Consider the following 22969-nt stretch of genomic DNA (forward strand, 5'->3'; position numbering starts at 1 on the left):
GTATTTTCATTGTTCGTATTTTTAAAATTCAATAAACATATCTAAACGCAAAAGAATTTTAGGGGAAAACTCCAATATCACTGAGTTGTCTGTGGATTTGTCTTGTGTAATAGTGTGGGTATTGGACAAAAAAAAAAAAAAAAAACCTGAAAGAAGAAGAGGGGGGAGTTTATTATAGAAACCCGGTGTCCATGTTACATGCAGATTTTTGTATGCACGCTTCAAAATGAAAAATAGTTTCTCTTTTATCTCAGTAAATATTTATTTTTAAATAGACCCAAAGTGATTCCAAACTTGCTTCATAACATTAGTCTACATCTGGTTTGAATTTTTAGCCCCATGTCCTGTTTTTAGGACCAGTTTCATAGAAGCATAAAGCCATCTGAAGCAGGGCTCTCAAACTCATTTTCTTTCAGGTTCCACATTCAGCCCGATTTGATCTAAAGTGGGCCAGACCAGTAAAATAATAGCATAATAACCTATAAATAATGACAACTCCAAAGTTTTGTCTTTGTTTTAGTGCAAAAAATCCCATTAAATTATGAAAATACTTACTTTTATAAACTATTCAAACAAAAAAGATGTGAATAACCTGAAAAAATTGACATTTCTTAAGAAAAATAAGTACAATTCTAACAACATTATACTTCAACTTATCATTTCTATATGTGCATTATGGATCAGATCTACACTATAAAAAAATATGTAATTTAGCAGAATTTTTACTGTTTATTTTACAGATTTTTCCTGTATTTTTAAGATACAGGAAAATATCAATGAAATGACAAAAACAGACTGTGATTTTACATGTCAAATGTATAATAATATGAAAAAACTGTAGCTGTGAATAACCATAACATTTCCATTTTTTAAAAGAAATTTTTTCTTTTTTCACAGAAAAATACAGTTAAAATACATTTGCAAATGTATCATAATTTCACAAATATTTCTTTTCTATTCATGAGAATAAACTGTTAATTTCAAGTTTAATACTGTAAAAAACATAATAAAACAAAATAAAATTACTGACAATTAACCGTAAAAGAAGTATTTATTCTGTAAGTTAACAAGACTTGTTTGTTAATTGACAAATATCTTGTGGAATTACAGGAGGTTTCACAACAAAAATGTTGAATAAATGTATTTTTGTGAATGTAGAACATGTATAAGCACTGATAAACTGTCCAAATACAGTTTTTATCAGTGGATTGGACAACTGAGTCTCACTGAAAAATATTTACATATATATATATATATATATATATATATATATACATATTAATAGGTAATTTGATTGTTTTAATACAAGAAAATTTTCTTTATTAAACATTAAAAAGTAAAAAAAAATATGCAAAATCTCATGTAAAGTTAGGGCAAAATCTGTATTTTAATTATGGAAAATTACCATATTTTTATGAGATGGTTATTTTCCATTATTTTCCAGTATTTTTCGGCACCCCAGCTGCTGGAATATTTCTTTTTTTTAATGGGGTTTTTTGGGGGTTTTTTTTTTTACAGTGTACAAAGACACTAAACACTGAGTAACAGGCAGAAAACTGTTAAAATTGTGCTTAATTTTCTTTAGACATTTCAGGTTGTTCATTTTTGTTCAGGTTATTCACATTTTATAGTTACAGGATAGCTTGTAAATGTAAATATTTTCATATTTTAATGTTATATTTTGCACTAAAAAAAGACAAAAATTTGAAGTTGTCATTATTTACAGACATAATGTAATATTTTTTTCACATCAAACCAAGAAGAAAATCTGCAGTCATTCTTTTTCTGTCGGTTCTTCTGCTGTTATTATTTGACTGTAGCTCATACTGGTCTGTATGTGGAACCGACACTAAAATGAGTTCCACAGCCTGGACTGTGGAATTTTTGCACTTTGCGAATTCATCCCACGGGTCGGATTAGAACCTTTGGGGGACGCATTTGGCCCCCGGGCCGCATGTTTGAGACCCCTGCTCTAAAGGGACCCTGCCAACGGGATAGATACCATTCTGTTTTCTAATATTTCCAAATCCAAGGCATCATTCTAATCCTCTGCTCTGCCTCCCAGCACATGCTCTTCAGCCATGTGCTCTGCCGCTCCGTCCCCCTCTCTCTCTTTCTCTCCCTCTCTCTCTCTCCTCTGGCTCCTCTTCCTTAAGCTGGACCCCCCCCCATGTCTGCCCATCATTGGTCTTCCTCCAACATTCACTTGGATGAGGCTTCGCTCTTCCTAGCCTGTTTTCCTTGGGGTTTTTTCGGTCTTGTGTGGATCATGCCGTCTGTGTGGAGGTTGTGTTGGTCTGTTGGAGTGCTTGGCTGTTCCGTCCTTCTGTCTCCGTTCCTTGGCTGGAGGTTTGAAGTCTGGCTCTGGTACACGTTGAAACCCAAATGCTGCTCATCCTCACTCCACCTAATACATTCCTTCTGTTGGACATACTGGTCACAAACCCTCTGTGTTCATTGTTTACCCAAATGACCAGGGTGCAACAATTTGTTGGGGGTGGGGGGGGATCAAACCTCCCCCCTCTGGTTTTCACATCCATTGGTCTGTGCTGTATGGATACATGCAAACCATACAGCCGCTTGTAAGACAGGGGGATCAAAAAATCAGAAACAGGGGGGGGCTGGGGGGAGATGACTAAAACGAGGGAATAATACATAAGAGCAGGTGGAGGGAGTTCTCCATAAGTACAGCGACATACCTCTCCCTCTCTCTCCCTCTCTCTCCCTCTCTCTCCCTCTCTCTCCCTCTCTCTCCCTCTCTCTCTCTCTCCCTCTCTCTCTCTCTCTCTCTCTCTCTCCCTCTCCACCTGCAGATGCTAATCTAACCTGTTCAACTGCATCTTTACGTTGTAGCTTTTATGTTCCATTATTCCCATTGGCTCAGAGACATGTTGTCCTGCATGAGTCTAGAGAAGATCAGATAAACTGTTAGGGGATCAGAGAATACATTTTACAAAATATGGTGCCCCTTCTTGGTATTTTATGAGAAACCCACAACAATAATCTCTGAGCACCCCCCCCTTTTTTTTTTTTTTTTTAAACAAATAAGTAAATAAATTTTAATGTATTAATTATTTTTTATATTATTTATTTTCTTTTCCCTTGCTCTTTTTTCTATTGTCATTTTAAAAAAAATATTGTTCTTTTATATTGCACTTATTAATGCTGTTTAAACATGGCTGTTAATATTTTTTTATAATATTCATTCTGTCTTTTCATACATTTTTTCAATAGTTGTTTGTATTTGTTCATGTCTGGGTATGGTTATGCGTTGTGTCACGGGTGGATTTTGTTCAGAAAATCAAAAATCTCCTTCCTGTTTAGTGAATGTTTTACTCATGTTCTGTTATTAATAAAAAAAAAACATTGAAAGAAAGGTTTAATGTTGGGTTTTACAGTCTAATTGGGTTTCCCATTGGCCATAAATCCTCTCCCATGTTGGTGTGATCGGTCCTTATCCATGGTCCTGAAACTTCATTAGGCCACTCCCACATCGCAGGTGTGGCCGTTGAAGAAAATTAAATGTTTCATGTATTTTTAATTTGTCATTTAAGATGAATGTCCAACATTTTGACATGTAATAGGGTCTACTGTGAACTTAAAAAAGATTTAGGCTGGTGTCCTGTAGAAAGACTGTTTTTGTTAATCACAAATTGGAGAAATTTGCATCATACTGGGAAAACTGGGTCAACTACTGTATGTCACACCTTATAGGCCTGATTTTGTTTTCACAAATCAGTGTTTGTGTTGAATGGAAAAGATCACTCCCTACTTGTTCATAGTTTTTTTTCTTTTCTTTCTTTTATTTGGTTATTTGACATAAAACAAAAATATTGTTCTGGCATTTAGAGCAGACAACAGATGTATGCTTTATGTACATGGGATGTACTGAATGTGAATGTTTGATTCTGAATGTCAATAAAAAATAAATTATAAAAAAAAAAAAATTAATAAATAAAAAAGATTTAGGTCTGCTGATTGCTTGTTTTTTCATGATTTATAGACAAAAAAAAAAACACCACCACCCGCCCCTCTGTTTTTTTTGACAAATCACTGAAACCCTGCAAATGATGGTGCACACAACACTTTTTTTCTGCCCGTCTTGTAACAGATATCCTCCTTGAAGCCTTTTTCCCCACTTGAACTAAAGGCCAAAACAGAGACAAATGTGTATACTGTATAAATTATAAGAGGCTTTTTGTTGCCCTTGATCTCACATCTTGTCATTCTCCACGGCTAATGCTTAATTGCAGGTTGATTACAACAACATCTGGCTACATTCAGGTACTTAACAATAAAAGATGTCACCAAATCAGTGGTGCATGATAACTAATTATAAAGTGCTATTCATAATGTGTAGTGTGTACATTCATTATCTTAATTTAAAGCCTAGGCTGTTGTGGCAGGGAATTTTAATCATATAGACACGTACAATATATGTCAAAACAGGATTTAAAAAAACCTTATATTGCCTCATTTTGAGTGTCGTTTTACTGCCTTGGATGTCATGTGCGAAAACTGTTTCAGATTAATGCTTTAGATCTTGTCATTTATTAATTCTATTATGCATTAAAGGGTGTATCAGAAAAAAGTAGACCCTCCGAGAAAACAACATAATGATTGGAGCTGTGGGCGGAGCTCGGCCGGGCCGGACGCTAAGCTTCCACGTGCTGATTGGAGGATCAGTCGAAAGGCTGAATCCTGTTTGATTGACAGCTGTTTTCAGATCTCCTCCTTCACTGACACGGTTCAGTTTAATACTGTCACACATTCTGCTGTGAAATCGAGAGAGAAACCACTAGGAAATTACTTGTTCATTTTTTGCACTGTAAATAAAACACACTCATTGTACTTCCTTGTTTCAATTTAACATAATTTCAACGTGTTCCTTGTTTCAGTTCCATAATTTAATCATTTCTTGTTTGAGTTTAATATCGTTTTGTAGATAGTTAAATCAATCATACTGTCGGCTAGGTCGGAGTGAACTAGCCATCAAGTCCCTGGAAAAGACGTCTACTGTGTACGATAAGTTCACTGAGCATTTTCTTAAAAAGGAACGGAGGGCCGAATTTATGTTTAAATAACTTGACGATTTTTTTGATGTAAGCCAACAATGAGCTTCCCCTGTCGGAAAGATGAGCAGCCATCACTGGTACCATTAGAAGCCTACGATATATGTCATCTTTCCTGAGCATCCAAATATAACCACTTTACAACCTAAGCAGTGAGACACCTGGGTAACCACATAATGTACAAAAACATGGATGGGAATAAACCGTCTCCGCTAAGTGAAATATGTCTGTTTAGTTCACATTTCAAGCCACTGAAGGCTGTCTACCTTGTTGCACAAAATAAAATACAGTAACATCAGGAGTTTTCAGTTGGGTTTCAGTGTTAAGTGTTAGATTAATGGGAGCCCTTCCAGTGAGCTCCCAGTCAGTTCCAGTTTTCTCACATTAATGTGCACGAGGACATCCATCTTGGCAGATACCAATCATGTTTTCAACATACAGTCCAATTCAAATCCACATCCTCCTATCTCCCTCGTACACATGGGTACGCTGAAGCCACAAGCTCCGTTTCAAACAAAGAGGATAGACACAAGTAGGTGGTGGACAGAAAGGGAAGTTGATGTGTAGGCACTAAACTCTTATTTTTATTTCCTTAGCCTGTGCCTGTAATCAGACCGACTGAACATTTTGTCTTGAATGAGCTGGATTTTTTTTAATTGAACATTTTCAGCTCGCGTTCCCTTAATTCGTGAACCATAAACAAGGTCGGTGGTTTCGCCGTCCTGTGAGGTGAGATATTTTGGAATACAAGGGAGTCAAAACAAATCAGTCCAGTTTCTAATTTGCAGCTGAATGGACACTTTAGAGGCTCTTTTGTAATAACTTGACCAATTATTTGAAGAATAGGCAAAACGAAATAAATAGACATAATATTAGTTTATCTTAAAGTAACATCCACTGACTGAATATAATCATATTGACAGTAAGGGGACTGTTTGGTGGAGATAATAACATGTTCGAATAACTGAAGTGAGACAGAATAGAAACAGGTTTTAAATGAAAAAGGAATGGCAAGTACTGTCCCCAAATGTGCACTCACTGTGTTCATTAATGAGGTTAGTAACAGATATTAAATGTGGCGGATTTATACAATGAACTGAAAATGTGAGTTTCGTTTTGGATCAACAAGAAATTGATTGTGTAGATACAGCTTTGGAAAAAATTCTGATCCCGCTGCAATTTCCTGTGAAATCATCATGTCTGCAAAAATGACAGCCATTCCAGTGCTGTGTCTGTTGAAATCCAACAAAAACACACCTTATTCTACTGAATAAACACCTGATCCATGTCTTATTTAAGAAGGAGAAACCAAGGCAATTCATGTACAAGACAACTTAAAGTGCTTTACATAAAACATTAAAGGCATTATACAGCAGGGGAGCAATGAAAAGTACAGGCATGAGAAAAAAAACACAAAAAAAACAGTCGGGCAGGTCATGCCGAGGAAAATATTGCTAACTAGCGCTGTCCACCTCTGGAACCTGATTGGACACCTCCTCAGGTGCCAGTGCCACCCCAGCTGATTGACAGGTCACTGCACGTCTCATTGAAAGATGCGCGATTATTGGAAATGCGAACAAGAAAGGCAGAATAAACGTCTTTTAAATGAGTGACACATATCTAGAGAGCTTACTTTCATGGAATCCAGAATTCTGAGGTAAGTTTTAAGGTGGTTTCAGAATGAGTCACTGTTTTAAACTACTGGACATATGACTGCACATTTAGAGGAGAAATTTTGTTGCCAATAGTTAAACTGTGTGAGTAAGCTAATGTTATGAAAGGCTAACGTTATGAAAGGCTAACGTTATGAAAGGCTAACGTTATCCTGTGTTCGCCTCATGTTGAATCCATTTCCATTCCTGCAGCTGCTTGTGTGTCCAGTAAAACCTACAAACTGCTCCTGATCATTTTATAATAGTGAACAAATACTACTGATGGATTTTTGGCTAAACTAAATAGAGTCACTGTTTCTAAGGCTGTATTCACACCTGAAAAGTCCTTTGGTCCGCTTATTTGATTCGGATCAAATGCAGACTTTATTTTTTTCATTTGGGTCGGATCGCATTCACATTGCACTTTTTGCTAGTGGACCAAAATGCGTGAACACAAGCACGCATGTGACGAACTGCACTAGCATTTGACAGAAAAGTCGGGGGCGGGGTGAACCAGAGACGGCCAGTGTTGATGAAAATAATCGTGGTACTCCTACATACAGTTATCATTTTCGGAATATAAATTGTATTTTTACTGACACAAATTTTCAAAAAATAATGTTAACACTCAAGAAAAGTTCAGTTGGAGCCAGTTTCATTATACAGGCATCTGACCAAATGTCAGTGGCACATTCAGTCTCCTCATTGCACCACGTCTGTCCACAGCTCACAGCTGCTGCTGTTAGCTCTGACCACCCGTAAACCTCGGCTACTTCCAGCGGCTACGGTGGCTCATCAAGCACAAAAAGGCGCAAGATTCCTTGGTTTGGTTCAGTTTGAGGTTGGTTATATTCACACCAGAAGTGAACCGGCCCAGAGTCCGTTTGGAAGCGGACCCAGACCACCTCTTCTAGGTGGTCTGGGTCCGCTTGTTTGGTTCAAATCAGAGTTCGCATGTTTGTATTCACACCTAAAAAAAGTCTGGACTTTCTGGGGAAACAAACTCTGGTCTGTTTTAAACGGACCAAACGTGGTAGGTGTGAATACACCCTAAAACAGTGTTTTTCTGGACTACTTTAAAAAACTACAAGCCCTCAGAGAGCGCAGACCTCCACCAAGGCAGATCGGTGGGCCCCCCCCCCCCCCCCCCCGTGTGTGTGTGTGTATGTGTGTGTGTGTGTGTGTGTGTGTGTATGTGTGTGTGTGTGTGTGTCCCAATCACCACCAAAATTTAATCATTTGTTCCTTGCGCCAGTATCAACATTTCCTGAAATTTTCATCCAAATCCATAACTTTTTGAGTTATCTGGCACACAGACAGACAAACAGACAAACCAACACCGGCAAAAATATAACCTCCTTGGCGGAGGTAAAAAAAAAAAAAAGGGAAAAAATTGACAGTATACCCACTTCTCCAGGGACCAGTACACCACTGACACAAACCTTTAGTAGATCTGACCCTCAGATGTTGTGGACCAATTATAACACAGGGACAGTGGATGAATCTGATGGAGTTGTCAGGTCTTGTTTTGAAGCTCTAACCTGATCACTGCTGTACCGTTGGCCACAGAGGCCGTTCAGTCTAATGACTCCAAATACTGCATTTAAGCAGCTAAAACAAAAAAGTGCAATGATACAATAAGACATTTTCTGCTTGTATACAGTCCATTGGTTTGATATTTCTCACAAGCCTGATATTAAATGCCTAAAATTTGTGGATTAAAGGGTGTAATTGACTCTGGGAAGTGAATCCCTCTCAGCTGGATGCCACAGACGCAGCAGGAATCCACTGCCACAGGGGAAAACTTCACACAGGCTCCAGTCTGCATTCGGCTTCATTTTCTGTTTATTTCCTACCTTTCTTTGTGTCGTTGTTCTTCCTCCCTCTGCTCGGACCTTTAGTCTATTGTCTGTTTTTATTTTTTATTTATGGTACATTTATTCCCTTTCTTTTTTTGGTCATCTGCCTTTTCTGTTTTGCTCTGCTTCCCTATCTTGTGTCTAGGCTCAGCAATTATCAGCGACTGTTTCATGGTTATGTTCAGACGAGCGGCACAGACTTTTACATAACAAGCAGGAAGTCCCGATTGTTCTGCAGGGTCTGAAAAGTAAAGACAAGATAAGACTTTGATTTGCTTATAATCGCATGCGCTGTCATTGGTTTGCAGAGCCTGGGCTAATTTCTTTTTTTTCCTCGCTACTGAGTTTTGACATATAAACATGTGACAACAAAAGCCAAGAGCGACAAACACTGGGAAGAAGTAACGCCCCGCCCCCCCCCAAAAAAATGGATGCCTGGACAAATGAGCAGTTTTCCCTGTCTCTTACTGTATAAATTTCCATCCTACTAACCTGTTCCAGGCACCCAGAGTTTATGAACATCTGCAGCGTTATTACTCTGACAAGCAGTGTTATGGCACTGTGTGACAGCACAGTCTAAAATGGGATATCAAACTAGTGATGCACGATAGCCCCTGAGGAAGAAAAAAAAATGTGTTGACTTTTCACAGTGCTTGTCTTTAATGCCTGATTTCAAACAGAGCTGAATGACTACCACCTTTAGCCCTTTAATGTTACTGGGTTATAATCTGATGAAATACACAGTGTACATTCATAAGACGACAGCAAGAAATGTGAAGAAAAAATGGACAATATACAGAGCGGCTAAAATTTCCTTAGGGGGTCAAATGAGTGGCCATTTTTGCCAAAAAAAAAAAAAAAAAAGTTGTCAGAAATGCATAGAAGTGCGTGTAAATAATGCTAATCCATTTGTGCACAGACTACTGATATTCTTTGACAGTGGAAGCTCTATTTTCAGAAATACTGGATTTGGAATAGCACGTGTATGTGAAAACTTTTACTGGTGGACGGACGTGACATTACCCATGATGCTCTGGTCAGTACCAGTACTTTATTAGGAATAAATTTATAGACTTACTATTGCTAATTCTCCTCTTATTCATAAATGTTGGTATTGTGGATCTAAAACAATCCCAGCTGACACAAAAACACTAAATGTGTCAGTGGACGGATGTGACATGGTTGTTGTGGATCCCATCATACTGATGCTCTGCAGCCATGTCAGCGTTTACACTAATGATCCCTGTGCAAAAACTAGAATAATTATTATTTATTGTATAGTTTATCATTATACTAAAGAGGAAAGAACAATATAGAATTGTTATTTCTTTATAAAAATGCTCATTATTAGAAAACTGTTGATTTAAAAAGTGACGTGTGCCATTCTTCATGTATGTATTGGTGGAACAGAAGCAGGATGGATCAGCACCATACTCCAGATTGAACCTGTACAAATAAAACATGTGATATATAGGATAGAATCTTGTAAGAACAACTGGGGAATCTAAAAGAATAGAATATTTGTTCTTCAGGTAAATTCAGTTCAAATAGAACTTGGCCATTTGTGACATGAAAATATAGCATTAATTGTGATGAAATTGGACATTTTTGAGCTGAAAACATAGTTCATATGAGCATCAACATGTTGAACAGAACTGAAATCCTGTACATTTGCAGAACTTGCATTTACCAACACAAAGTTCCTTTGGGGATTCACTTATATTGATTTCTTATGCACAAAGACAGAAATAAGACCTGTATGCACATACGTCACTTCCCTCCCTGGGCCACGCCCCTTTCAGTCAGACTGACTGGCAAAAACCAACCACGCTCAACACAGCGAGACCAGGAAAATGTTAAATATGAAATTAAATTAAGGACAATTGGACTGGACATTGATCTGTACAAGCTACCAAAGAACAAGTGGTCCATGAACACTGACATGTGGACACAAATGGAGGATCCTGACATCCAGGGTGGAGGGGATCAGCGCTATTTGGACCTGAAACAAATATACATGGTTTCATCATGACTGACAACCAGGGTCCAAAACTAGGGCCCAGAACCAGCTGATCCAAAGTGCATTTCCAGTCGAGCGTGGACTGACCCCAGTGAATATATGCATGATCTACTGGGACTGAGGAGGTTTACTGAGTCTAGTTCAGATCCAGTACTTTATCCAACACAGATACTACTGCTGTGGACCAGCAGGGGACGACTTCTGAATTAACAAGATACTGTTTTCTGAAGAAAAAAATAAATTCTGCACTGTTTTTCTCAATTAACGAGATAATTTTCTTGTTCATTGAAAAAAACAGAGCCGAATTAATTTTTTGTGTGAATGTAATACGCTTCTGTACGTATCAAACAGCTGCTTAATTATAGCAAAATATTCCTCCACTCCAGCCATGATTCCGTTTGTTTATTTTTTCCCTTGTAGTGACTACTTCCGGGTCAGACAACTTATCTATATTGAAAGTAGCAAAATCGGATGAAATGGTCGTTATCTGTTTCTTCCATTTTTCATTTGAGCACAAAATCGGGAAATGGAAAAACGAACCGTTATCCATTTTTCATTCAGGTTTTGAAAATGAAAAACAAAAAAACGAGTTGTTTTGTTGTTTTTTGATTTTTGGTTTTAAATTGAAAAATGAATGAATGAATGATACACGGATTGAAATTAAATTGGTCTGCATGTGGAACCTGAACTACAATGATTAATATCGTCAGTGTAATTTTTGCATTTCATAAAGTCATCCCAGGGGCCTGAACGGACCCTTTGGGGGGCTGGATTTGGCCCCTGGGCCGCATGTTTGAGACCTCTGTTTTAGAGCCTTGTCTCAAGGACAACCAGTCAGAATCTAATTTTAGGGATTTCATTTTGGGAGTTTTGCGCTTATACATGGTAGATGATTCGGAATGAATCTGGGTCTAATAACATGAACATGATATAAAGGCCCAGTGTGTTGTACAATAAGAGTACAATAAGGTAAGAATACAACGGTACAGGAAACACTCATAATATACTGTATGACTTTTATAGAGGTATTTCTATTAAGCGTGTCAGTGTAGTATTTACATAAAACAGAAAACATTTAAAGTCCAAATCTTCCTGTTAACAGAGCTGACACCACAAATACAGTTTATCTACGGTGTTTTTGTTTGAAATGTCAGCTGTGCATGTTCAAAGATGACAGACTTTTCAATGCTGTCATCTTTGTGAAAAGGCAATCAATGCCGTTCTGTTTTTGTTAAAAGTCAGCTGAGCATTTCCACAGGTTTCCACAGATCAACACTGACACAAACGCATTAAAAAGACTGTATACGTTATATAAAAGACTCTTTGTGTATCATTGAACCTGGGTTAGGCCAGTTCATGTGACACACACTGTCCAACTGATACATTTGACCTGCATCATGTACCTGATGGAGACAAAAAGGGTCTGAAAGAACACAGCAGGCATGTATTGAAGGGAAACTTTTTCATTATTCCTGTCATGGAGGAAAAGTTTAATAAAACCCCCAAGTTTGAATAAGATATTGGATTTCTGCAGATACAGTAGTGCTGATGGTAGCTCTCTGGCAGAATGATGATGATGACATATAATCATTATAAAAAGAGTCCTGTGCAATTTTGTGTCTTCACTGGAAACCACAAAATGAAAAAGAGTGAATGTTCTCCCTGATGATTGTGTTTTTCGCTAGTTCTACTCAATCAAGACGGAGGTATTAAGCAATCTGTTCCAGAAAGAACTATCAGTATCAGTGCGTGTGGAAGATTGATATGAAAAAGGAACAAAAATAACACGTAAAGTCAGACACATTCATACAGATATCCAAAGTAGACATTAAAGGTGCCGTTTGTGGGACTGTGGCCAAAACTGGTACTGCAGTCACATTTAAAAATACTGTAGAGCGTGGTATCCTCTGCTCCTCCCCCCAGACTAGGGGTTGACAGATCCAGCATGAGCGTCTACTACTGGCATTTCCACTAATCCTTGCCACCACACCATAAATTTCATACAAAAAAATCCTCACCAGACTGATTCTACATCAGTCTGATATAGAATAGAACAGACAAACGTCCTGTCCACTCAAATGAAAGTTTACACAGATTCAGGAGATAGGGAAAAGGGAAATGAGCCGCAAGTTTACCTTTTACTTCTGTGAAGTATAAGCAACACAGATCGCTACCATACCCCCCCCGACCGAACCACAGACACCGGACTACTGAACCCCCCCCCCCCCCCCCCCCCCCCCCCCCCTTCGGATTACACACCGCTACATGAAGAGGTCACTTTCACAAAAAACACTGAACTACAAGGAGCTACCACTGACAGAGACAAGTCCTACAGCGGTACCCGGTCTCTTCACCAGTCCTGGACCGGCAGTCTGTTCACCAGGGCCAGGAAAAGAGACCACAGCCCGGCCCCGGGAGAAGACACCGATGGTCTGGGACTGGCTGCAGACCGCCGGTCCCGGCTCTCAGTGGTTCTTAGCGGTGGTCAAACTAAGGCACAGCCGGCGTCGGTTTTCAAATCCTTCTCCTCTTTCAGTCGTCTCCATGTTTCTAAATCATCTCCTATACATGTCCTTGTTTTGTTTCTCCCTTTATCACAATGTATTTGGGAATAATCAGAGTCCTTTTAGGTTTATTCAGGTCAGACATTAGTGATCAGAAATGTTCAGCTGCAGCTCAGTGGAACTGCCAACCTGGATGAACAAAGGTACTGACTCTGTGATTGGCAGACAGGTGATGGGCGGAGCCTCAGACCAAAACACACAATGACAACATAAACATAATTTTGGGGCTGACACTGAGCTTTTCAACTGCACATATTCTGTCTGGACTACTACTGTCACTGAGATCAGGATTTGAAATGACCAGGATTCCTTAATGTCTGGTGACAGTCAGGGCCATTTTATAATGACTGAGAACAGAATTCCTACAGACTGCACCTTTAAATGTACTGAACCTACCGCTGATGGTAGCTCTCTTCGGCAGTATGGTGATAGCCCCCACCGCGGCGTCCTCTAACTGGTTGATGGGGCTGTTCTTCGCTCCCCAACTATCCGAACCGATCCACATAAAATGTCCGACCTGGTCCGCTCTTTTACTGGCGTTCAGGATACCCCTGGAAGCAAAGACACGTCATTAAGTCACATATACAGCCTGTTCCGGAACATGTTTCGGTAAATTAGACATTTTACACAACATGAATATGGGTAGAAAATGGAAGCATGGAAATATGAAACAGTTTTATTTTTGATACCAGAAAAAACACAAGGAAAAATTATGTCAAGATTCTTGGAAAACATTCTGTGTTTGGGATTGAAATACCATTGCACAGTGTTGTGGATTGCAGATTCATTCACAGACAGTGAGAAAGATGAGGAATATATGAATTAGGGATTCATCTTGAAAACGTCTTCCAGGAAACTCTACCGATGCATTTAAATGCATCATTAAACATGGAAGCCGACTTAAAGGAGTGATATTTTGCTTTTTTAAATGGAATTCTTCATTTTCCAACATTTCCCTGTGGTCTCCATAAACTGTAAATGCTCTGCTTGGGTCTGAATTCTTCATTCATTCAACTCCACAGCTCCATCTTCAACCCTATTTCTGAGTAATGACACCAGAAAGGTGGTTTGGAGCGCTGGCCCTTTAAATGCACAGGAGACACTTCAGGCCCCGCCCCCTCCAGGTTGTCAACTGTGCTGCTCTGTCGCATACAACCAACAACTGAACATTTGATGGTATGGGGGGGGGGCTGATCTGCCTTGGCGGAGGTCTGTGATTTTCTAGTTTTCTGATGTTTTTTGCCAGATTTCATTCAACAAATGTCAGGTGTTAGTGGATCAGCAGGTACTGGTCACTAGTTGCTGTTTGAGTCTTTAAGGGTTAACCTGACTTTCAGACTCTGACATGTGCCAGCGTTGATGTTCAGGGACTGATGTACAATATCTAATAAGAATGAGCTGTAAATCACATGTTCACATAAAAAAATCATGTTAACCCATAAAGACCCAGTGGTACTTTTCTATAGGGATGGGAATCGTTAAGAATTTAACGATTCTGATTCCATTATCAATTTTGCTTATCGATCCGATTCCTTATCGATTCTCTTATTGATTCTTATTGGGTGAGGGAATACAAGAGTACAAATGGGTGTGTTTGCATTAATTGTCTTTTATATTTCCATCTCTGCACAGAAAATATAACATATACAGTATGTACAAATAATAAGAACAGATGACGCCGGGCCGGTTCGGGGGGGGGGGGGGGGACAGTGAAAGTGAAACTAAAGACTCTTTATTAATTCCTCTATTGCCGCATGTCCACTACATCAAACCAGTTCGACTCTGCTCGTCTCCTGTTGTTGGGCACCTCATTTCCTTTCCCCTACCTTCGGACACTTGTATTTGGGTTCGACATTTGTTGCCCACACCGGAACCTGAGCTGGGCCCGGTGTTCACTCTGCCGCTAGCGCACAAGCGTCGCAAAGTAGCGTATCAAATATGTGACATTCCTGTAAATGATTCACATGCTGTGGACAAATGTTTGAGGATATTGGAGGGATTCCACTTTTAGAAGACATGGAAGCTTTGACAGTGTTCCAGTGGACCTGGTGTGGTCTGTGTGGACCTGGTGTGTTCTGTTTGGACCTGGTGTGGTCTGTTTGGACCTGGTGTGGTCTGTTTGGACCTGGTGTGTTCTGTTTGGACCTGGTGTGTTCTGTTTGGACCTGGTGTGGTCTGTTTGGACCTGGTGTGGTCTGTGTGGACCTGGTGTGGTCTGTTTGGACCTGGTGGGGTCTGTTTGGACCTGGTGTGGTCTGTTTGGACCTGGTGGGGTCTGTTTGGACCTGGTGTGGTCTGTGTGGACCTGGTGTGTTCTGTTTGGACCTGGTGTGGTCTGTTTGGACCTGGTGTGGTCTGTTTGGACCTGGTGTGGTCTGTTTGGACCTGGTGTCGTCTTTTTAGACCGTTTCTGCCTCAACACCATGTTGGCTACGTTCTGACCAAAACAATGCGGCATACGTGTGACGTCATTGCGCATGCACAACGAAGGTGGAATCGATAAGCAGAATCGTTAAGCAGGCAGGCAAACGATTCTAAGGAATCGAGCTACTGGGAACCAGTTCTCAAAAAGAACTGGTTCTCAATTCCCATCCCTCCTTTTGTAGCAGTTCCCAAATTGATTTTTCTCCATATTTAACATTTCTTATATGATTTATCACCATATAGTGTAATATTATCTTCATTATTTGGTATTTTTTTCCACAAAAATCAGGTATTTTCCTACTGTATTTTACACCAGTTATTTACACGTATTGACAGGATAAATGATTTCACTATTAGATATTTTAGAATAGGGGTGTCAAATTCATTTTCTTCCGGGGGCCACACCCACATTCAGCCCAATTCAATCTGAAGTGGGCCGGACCAGTAAAATAACAGCATGATCGCCAAAAAATAATGACAACTCCAAATTGTTTTAGTGCAAAAAATAACATTCAGTTATGCCAATATTTCCATTTACAAATTATCCAAACAAAAAGGATGTGAATAACCTGAAAAAAATGAAATTTGTTAAGAAATATAAGTACAATTTTATCAATATTATGCCTCGACTTATCATTTATACATATGCCTTATAGATCAGATCTACAAAGACACAAAACATTCGGTAACAGGCAGAATATTGTTAAAATTGCACTTCATTTTCTTTAGACATTTCAGGTTGTTCATATTTGTTCAGGTTATTCATGTTTTATTGTTTGTTCATGTAAACATTTTCATAATTTAATGTTTTTTGCACTACATCAAAGGAAAAAAATGATGTTGTCATTATTTATAGGTTATTATGATATTATTTTTGAGTTTGATGCCCTAACTTGCTCTTTGCAAATTCATCCCACGGGCTGGACTGGAACTGTTGGCGGGCCGGTTTTGGGCCCCGGGCCGCATGTTTGGCACCTGTGTTTTAGATGAATAGATGGTTTTGGTCACCAGTGGATGTTTGGGTCTTTATGGGTTACTGAAACACAACAACACTAGTGGAAAAAAAAAAAAAAAAAACACATGGAGAAATATGTAAAAATCAGCATTTTGTGGGTGAAAAGAGACGTTTGAAATGTTGATGTTTTTGAGCCTTCCAACCACTTCATGACATACTTTATTTTTGTTTTACTACAACTCCACATCATTGAATTTGTATAAAAAAATCTAAGTATTGGCCTCGGATCCTAAGTGTGTACTTTACCTGTCCTCCAGTCAGATTCTTCCAAACCGTGTTCATTTTTCTAACGGGTGGAAGTGTTTTTATGGCCCTATTCTGAACCACAGGAGCACCGTGAATCTGCCTCGTAAAATCACTGTCTCCATTGGTTCATTTGTTTGTTGGTTTGAACCTGAAATAATGTAATAAAACACCACAGTGACACAACAACACAGGCTGCAGAAAAATACTTTTTGCCTGGTAACTCTGGTAGTTTTAAGAGGATTTGAATCAGTGGTTTCCAACCTTTTTTGGCTCATGACTCCATTTTAACATCAGACATTTCTGGTGACCCCAGACATTCAAAACGGAGACTGTTTTTTTTTTTAATTGCTAAAATTATTATTTTTTGGATCAGATAATAGTTCACTATACTATGTTGCAAATAAATGTTAATTTTAGATGACATTTAACCCTTTCATGCATCAATTAAGAGAACTTTAGTCAATATTTTTTTCTTGAGTGAGTTTTTTTTTCCTCTTTAAGCATGAAAAAAACAATGCAATTCAATTTTTTTTTACCCTGTTTTTCATGAAGTTACAAAAATGTCCACTCAGCTGGACACCATGCGTTTAATATTTGAAGCAAAGATACATGTATTTAACCCTTTCATGCATGAATTATGAGAACATTATTGGAGATTTTTTTTTTCCTGAGTCTTTTTATTCCTTTTTACTCATGAAAAAAAAAAAGAAAATTATGAACCTATTTTTCATGGAGTGACAAAAATGTTCACTCAGCTGGACACCATTCGTTCAATTTTAGAAGCAAAGAAACATGTATTTACTGATATACTGTGTGAAAATTATTAAATAAAACATGTTTAATGCTGCTATTCAGATGTTTTCTCACATTTTAACAGCCTTTTTGTTTAAAAAAAAAAAAAAGAAGAAATTGTTAATTACAGTCTAATAACAATTACCTTTTTTTTTTTTTTTTAATTTTTTAAATGTCAAACGTGTAACTGCAGATCAGATTTATCTAGAACAGCAAACTTACAGTAATGGTATGAATTACAGTGAATGGGATGATTCATAAGTGTCCTCTGTGTTTGCTGATATGGAACTAAAACAACAAAATCTATAAATATACAAGAGAATACCTTTGAATAGCTGTCCACTGTAGTGACCACTATGCATGAAAGGGTTAAAACCCATCATCAGAAAGTGATATACTGTGTGAAAATATGAAATAAGAACGTTTTTAATGCCGCCAATGTCATTTTCTCACATTTTAACATACTCTAATGCTAGTTGTTACTCAATTCATGGAGATACTATGCAAAAAAAACAACTTTTTGTTCAAGAAAACTGTTAATTACGGTCGAATAACCTAATAATTAGCAATTGATTTACACTTACACATGTTACTGCAGATTAGGTTTATCTAGAACAACAACGTTTTATCTAGAACAACAAAGTTAGAGTAATGGTATGAATCTCACTGTTTGGGATGATGCATAAGTGTCCACTCTGTCGGCTGATATGGAACTAAAACAACAAAATCCATGAATATACAAGAGAACAGCTGGAGAAGAACTGTCCGCTGCAGTGACCAGTATGCATGAAAGGGTTAATTTGTTTTTGATCATGTAATAGTTTGCTATACTGTTGCAAATAAATGTTAATTTTAGAGGACATTTAATGAATGAATGAATGAATGAATGAATGAATGTATTTTTGGTTTGTACATCAATCGTTGCACTTAGTACATTAATCGTAATAAACATTAAAACCAAAAAAGGAATAGGCTAGAAGCAAAAGCTTACTTTTTTGCCTATCCTTTTCACCTAATACACTGGTTACATCAACTTAAATGTGTATAGCATCGAGCATTCACACCATAATATTAAAAAAAAAAAAAAAATCAACAACAACAAAAACATATCTACCATCTCAATTCAATAATTCTGAATAATTTTAAACTTCAGGCACTTGTTTTTTTGTTTTTTTTTACTTCACCAAAGGAGTGAATAACTTAAATGCATCTTGAGGTCCATTCCATAATTTCCATAATTTTAGTCTATCTATAATAAAGTAATTTTAAGGACATATTTTTTGGCTCCAAACTGTTTTTTGTTTGTTTTTTTTTTTCTGTCTAAAAACGGCTCTTGAGATAGCAAACGCTGCCGACCCATGGGCTACACTGATTTATTTCCTATTTATTGATACGTCTAACACAGTGGTTTCCAACATTTTTTGTTTCGTGACCCCATTTTAACAACACAAATTTGTGGCGACCTCAGACATTCAAAACGAAGAAATTTTTTTTTGCCAAAATTCATTTGTTTTTGATCATGTAATAGTTTGCTATACTATGTTGCAAATAAACATTAATTTTAGATGACATTTAGTCTGTATAATGTATATTATTACAGACGGAGGCAGAATATCCAGGTGTAGATTACTGCACAAAGGAATTAGTCCAACTTGGGTTTACAAGGCTGACAATTAATACTGAACAAACAAGAACTCAAACTATGAATTATGAAAGAGCTGCAGCATCTGAAACTGACCACAATGAACATTTGACAGATAAACAGAACCACAGTGCTACAGTTTCACACTCACAGTTTGTCATGTCTGTTATGTATTATGATTGTCTCTGTCAACTCACCATTTATTTTGTTCGTAAGTTTTTTTTTTTTTTTTTTTTTTTTCAATTACTAAAAATTTCAGGCGACCCCACGTGGGATCCCGACCCTAAGGTTGAAAAACACTGCTTTAGGGCTTTAGATCTCTGTGTAAAAAGACTCTAGGATTGCAAGAAAAAGCAGTAAAATATTCCATACAAAAACCCAATGTACACTGTAAAACAAATCTGTAATTTAACAGAATTTTCACTGTTTATTTTATAGATTTATCCTGTATTTTTAAGATACAGGAAAATATCAATGAAATGACAAAACTAGACTGTGATTTTACATGTCAAATGTAAAATAACATGAAAAATCTGTAACTGTGAATAATCAAAAAAGATTTCCACTTCTTAAAAGAAATTCTTTTTTTGACAGAAAAATACAGTTAAAATACATTTGCAAATGTATTGTAATGTCACAAGAATTTATTTTCTATTCATGAGATGAAACTGTTAATTTAAAGTTTAATACTGTAAAAAAAAAAAAAAAAAAAGAACAAATAAAATGAGATAAAATTACTGACAATTAACCATTAAAGAAGTATTTGTTCTGTAAGTTTAACAAGACTTGTTTGTTAATTGACAAATATCTTGTGTAATTACGAGAGGTTTCACTACAAAAATGTTGAATAAATTTATTTTTGTCAATGTATAACATGTATAAGCACTGATAAACTGTCCAAATACAGTTTTTATCAGTGGATTGTGCAACTTAGTCTCACTGAAAGTTACATATATATATATATATATATATATATATATATATATATATATATATATATATATATATATATATATATATATATATATATATATGTAATTTGATTGTTTTAATACATGTAAATATTCTTTATTAAACATTAAAAAGTTAAAAAAAAAAAAAGCAAAATCTCATGTTAAGTTAGGGCAAAAAACTGTATTTTGATTACAGAAAATTACCGTATTTTTATGAGATGGTTATTTTCCGGTATTTAACAGTATTTTTTGGTACCCCTGCTGCCGGAATAATACTGTTTTTTTACTTTTTTTTTTTTTTTTTTTTTTTTACAGTGTAAGCCTCATACGGTTCTGCGGTTCTGTGAAAGTGTCTTGTGATTTACTGTTATCCCGATGTCCCTGAAGTACTCATGCACCACATTCACACCTGCACAGCGGTCAAGTTACACTTAAAATACTGAAGCACGCAAAAAAGTACATAAATAAACCCCCGAAACAACTCGGGTTGGTGGTTAACTGATGAAAGACGCCGAACAAATAAGTTTTTCACTGTGATGCATGGAGCTACCGTCGCTGTTGTCAGCAGGTCTGTTTGCACCGCAGCCTTCCAAATAACACAGGTGTCCCCAAACGTGAAGAGAAGATGAGATCCCTGGGGTGTGATCGGGTACACGTCTGTAAATCTGACAACGTAATGTGTTCAGGTCGGTGGAGGGTGATTGATTTGTGCTTGTTTATAGACTCAGGTGGTGTCAGAGTTGGTCTGTGCATCACTGCTGCACAGGTGAAATCCAATCCAACTTTATTTATAACGCACTTTAAACCAGGGATGTCAAACTCAGTTTAGTTCAGAAAGACCCAAAAATCCACCAGCGACCACATCCATCCACTGATCTAAACTGTTTAATACCTGATGATCCACTAATCCTATCAATACATGGAAATAATTGGTTTTAAATACAGTTCTTCATCTTTTCATAGTCATCAGATATGACCCATTTGGACGTTCACAGGCTCCGTAGTTACCATGGAAACGCCATCACCTTCTACAACATTGATTCACCAGTAAAACCCATGGAGTTGGATCAATGACACACTGTAAAAAAAAAAAAAAAAACACAGTAAAAAAACAGTATTATTCCAGCAGTAGGGGTGCCGAAAAAATACTGTTAAATAACGGAAAACAACCATCTCATAAAAATACAGTAATTTTCCATAATTAAAATACAGTCTTTCCCCTAACTTAACATGAGATTTTGCTTTTTTTTTTTTTTTTTTTTGCTTTTTAACGTTTAATAAAGAATATTTACATGTATTAAAACAATTAAATTACCTATAAATATATATATAAATAATTTTCAGTGAGACTCAGTTGTCCAATCCACTGATAAAAACTGTATTTGGACAGTTTATCAGTGCTTATACATGTTATACATTCACAAAATACATTTATTCAACATTTTTGTTGTGAAACCTCCTGTAATTACACAAGATATTTGTCAATTCACAAACAAGTCTTGTTAAACTTACAGAACAAATACTTCTTTTACGGTTAATTGTCAGTAATTTTATCTCTCTTTTTTTTTTTTTTTTTTTTTTTACAGTATCAAACATTTTATTAACAGTTTAATCTCATGAATAGAAAATAAATATCTGTGAAATTATGATACATTTGCAAATGTATTTTAACTGTATTTTTCTGTGAATAAAGAAAAAAAATTATTTTAAAAAATGGAAATGTTACGGTTATTCACAGTTACAGTTTTTTCATGTTATTTTACATTTGACATGTAAAATCACAGTCTGTTTTTGTCATTTCATTGATATTTTCCTGTATCTTAAAAATACAGGAAAAATCTGTAAAAAAAAAAAAAAAAAAAAAAAAAAACTCTGTAAAATAAACAGTGAAAATTCTGTTAAACTTACAGATGAATTCCTCCCCCTGGTGGATTATCTGTGTATTGTATGTATCTAATTGTATACATCAGGTTTTTCAAGAAAGAAAATATCACACTGATCATATAGAGGGCTTCAAAACTCATGTATCAAATAATAATAATAATAATGATAATAATAATACATTTTATTTATAAGCGCCTTTCAAGACACCCAAGGACACTGTACAAACAAGATAAAACAAACAATCCATAAAATACAAAGAAATAAACAGATTAAAACAAATCATTACTATATATAGATATTACTATAGATAAATATGATACGTTTGGCATTTTAGGATTAATAACAGGCAGAATATTGGTAAACTTGGACTGAAGACATTTCAGAATGTTCATATGTGTTCAGGTTATTCACGTTTTTGTGAAATGATAGTTTGTTTGAGTGTAAATACAGTAAAATGACATGAAAATTATGATAGTATTTTACTGATCTGACCCACCGGAGATTAAACTGGTCTGTATGTGGAACCCAAGGTTAGAATAGTTTTGGATTTATCATTCTAGTTTAGTTTTATTTAGTTTTGACTTTTTTTTTTCTCTAATTCAGTTCGTTTTAATTTGTTTGTAGAGCAGGTTTGCTAGTTTCTATTAGTTTTCTTTTTTTTTCTAAATGCTTAGTTTTAGTATTAATTTTAGTTTTGTCATCTCTTTTCTCTTCTTCTCTGTCGTCGTATTCAAATAAATCCCAGACAGGACTCTGCTGCTTTCTCCCAACTTTAGTCTCCATGTTTCCAGGTAGAGTGGAGACCAGAAGACGACTGGAAACCACAAGGGAACACAAGTGACGGAC

The 22969-nt window shown here is 36.7% G+C and overlaps 1 pseudogene; it reads right to left on the reverse strand.

Moving 5' to 3' along the window:
* LOC115419774 (metabotropic glutamate receptor 7-like) overlaps positions 1 to 22969 on the reverse strand; it is a 598752-nt pseudogene that overhangs the window by 247776 nt on the left and 328007 nt on the right.

Source organism: Sphaeramia orbicularis, chromosome 5 (genome assembly GCF_902148855.1).
Source record: "Sphaeramia orbicularis chromosome 5, fSphaOr1.1, whole genome shotgun sequence".
NCBI classification, from domain to species: Eukaryota; Metazoa; Chordata; class Actinopteri; order Kurtiformes; family Apogonidae; genus Sphaeramia; species Sphaeramia orbicularis.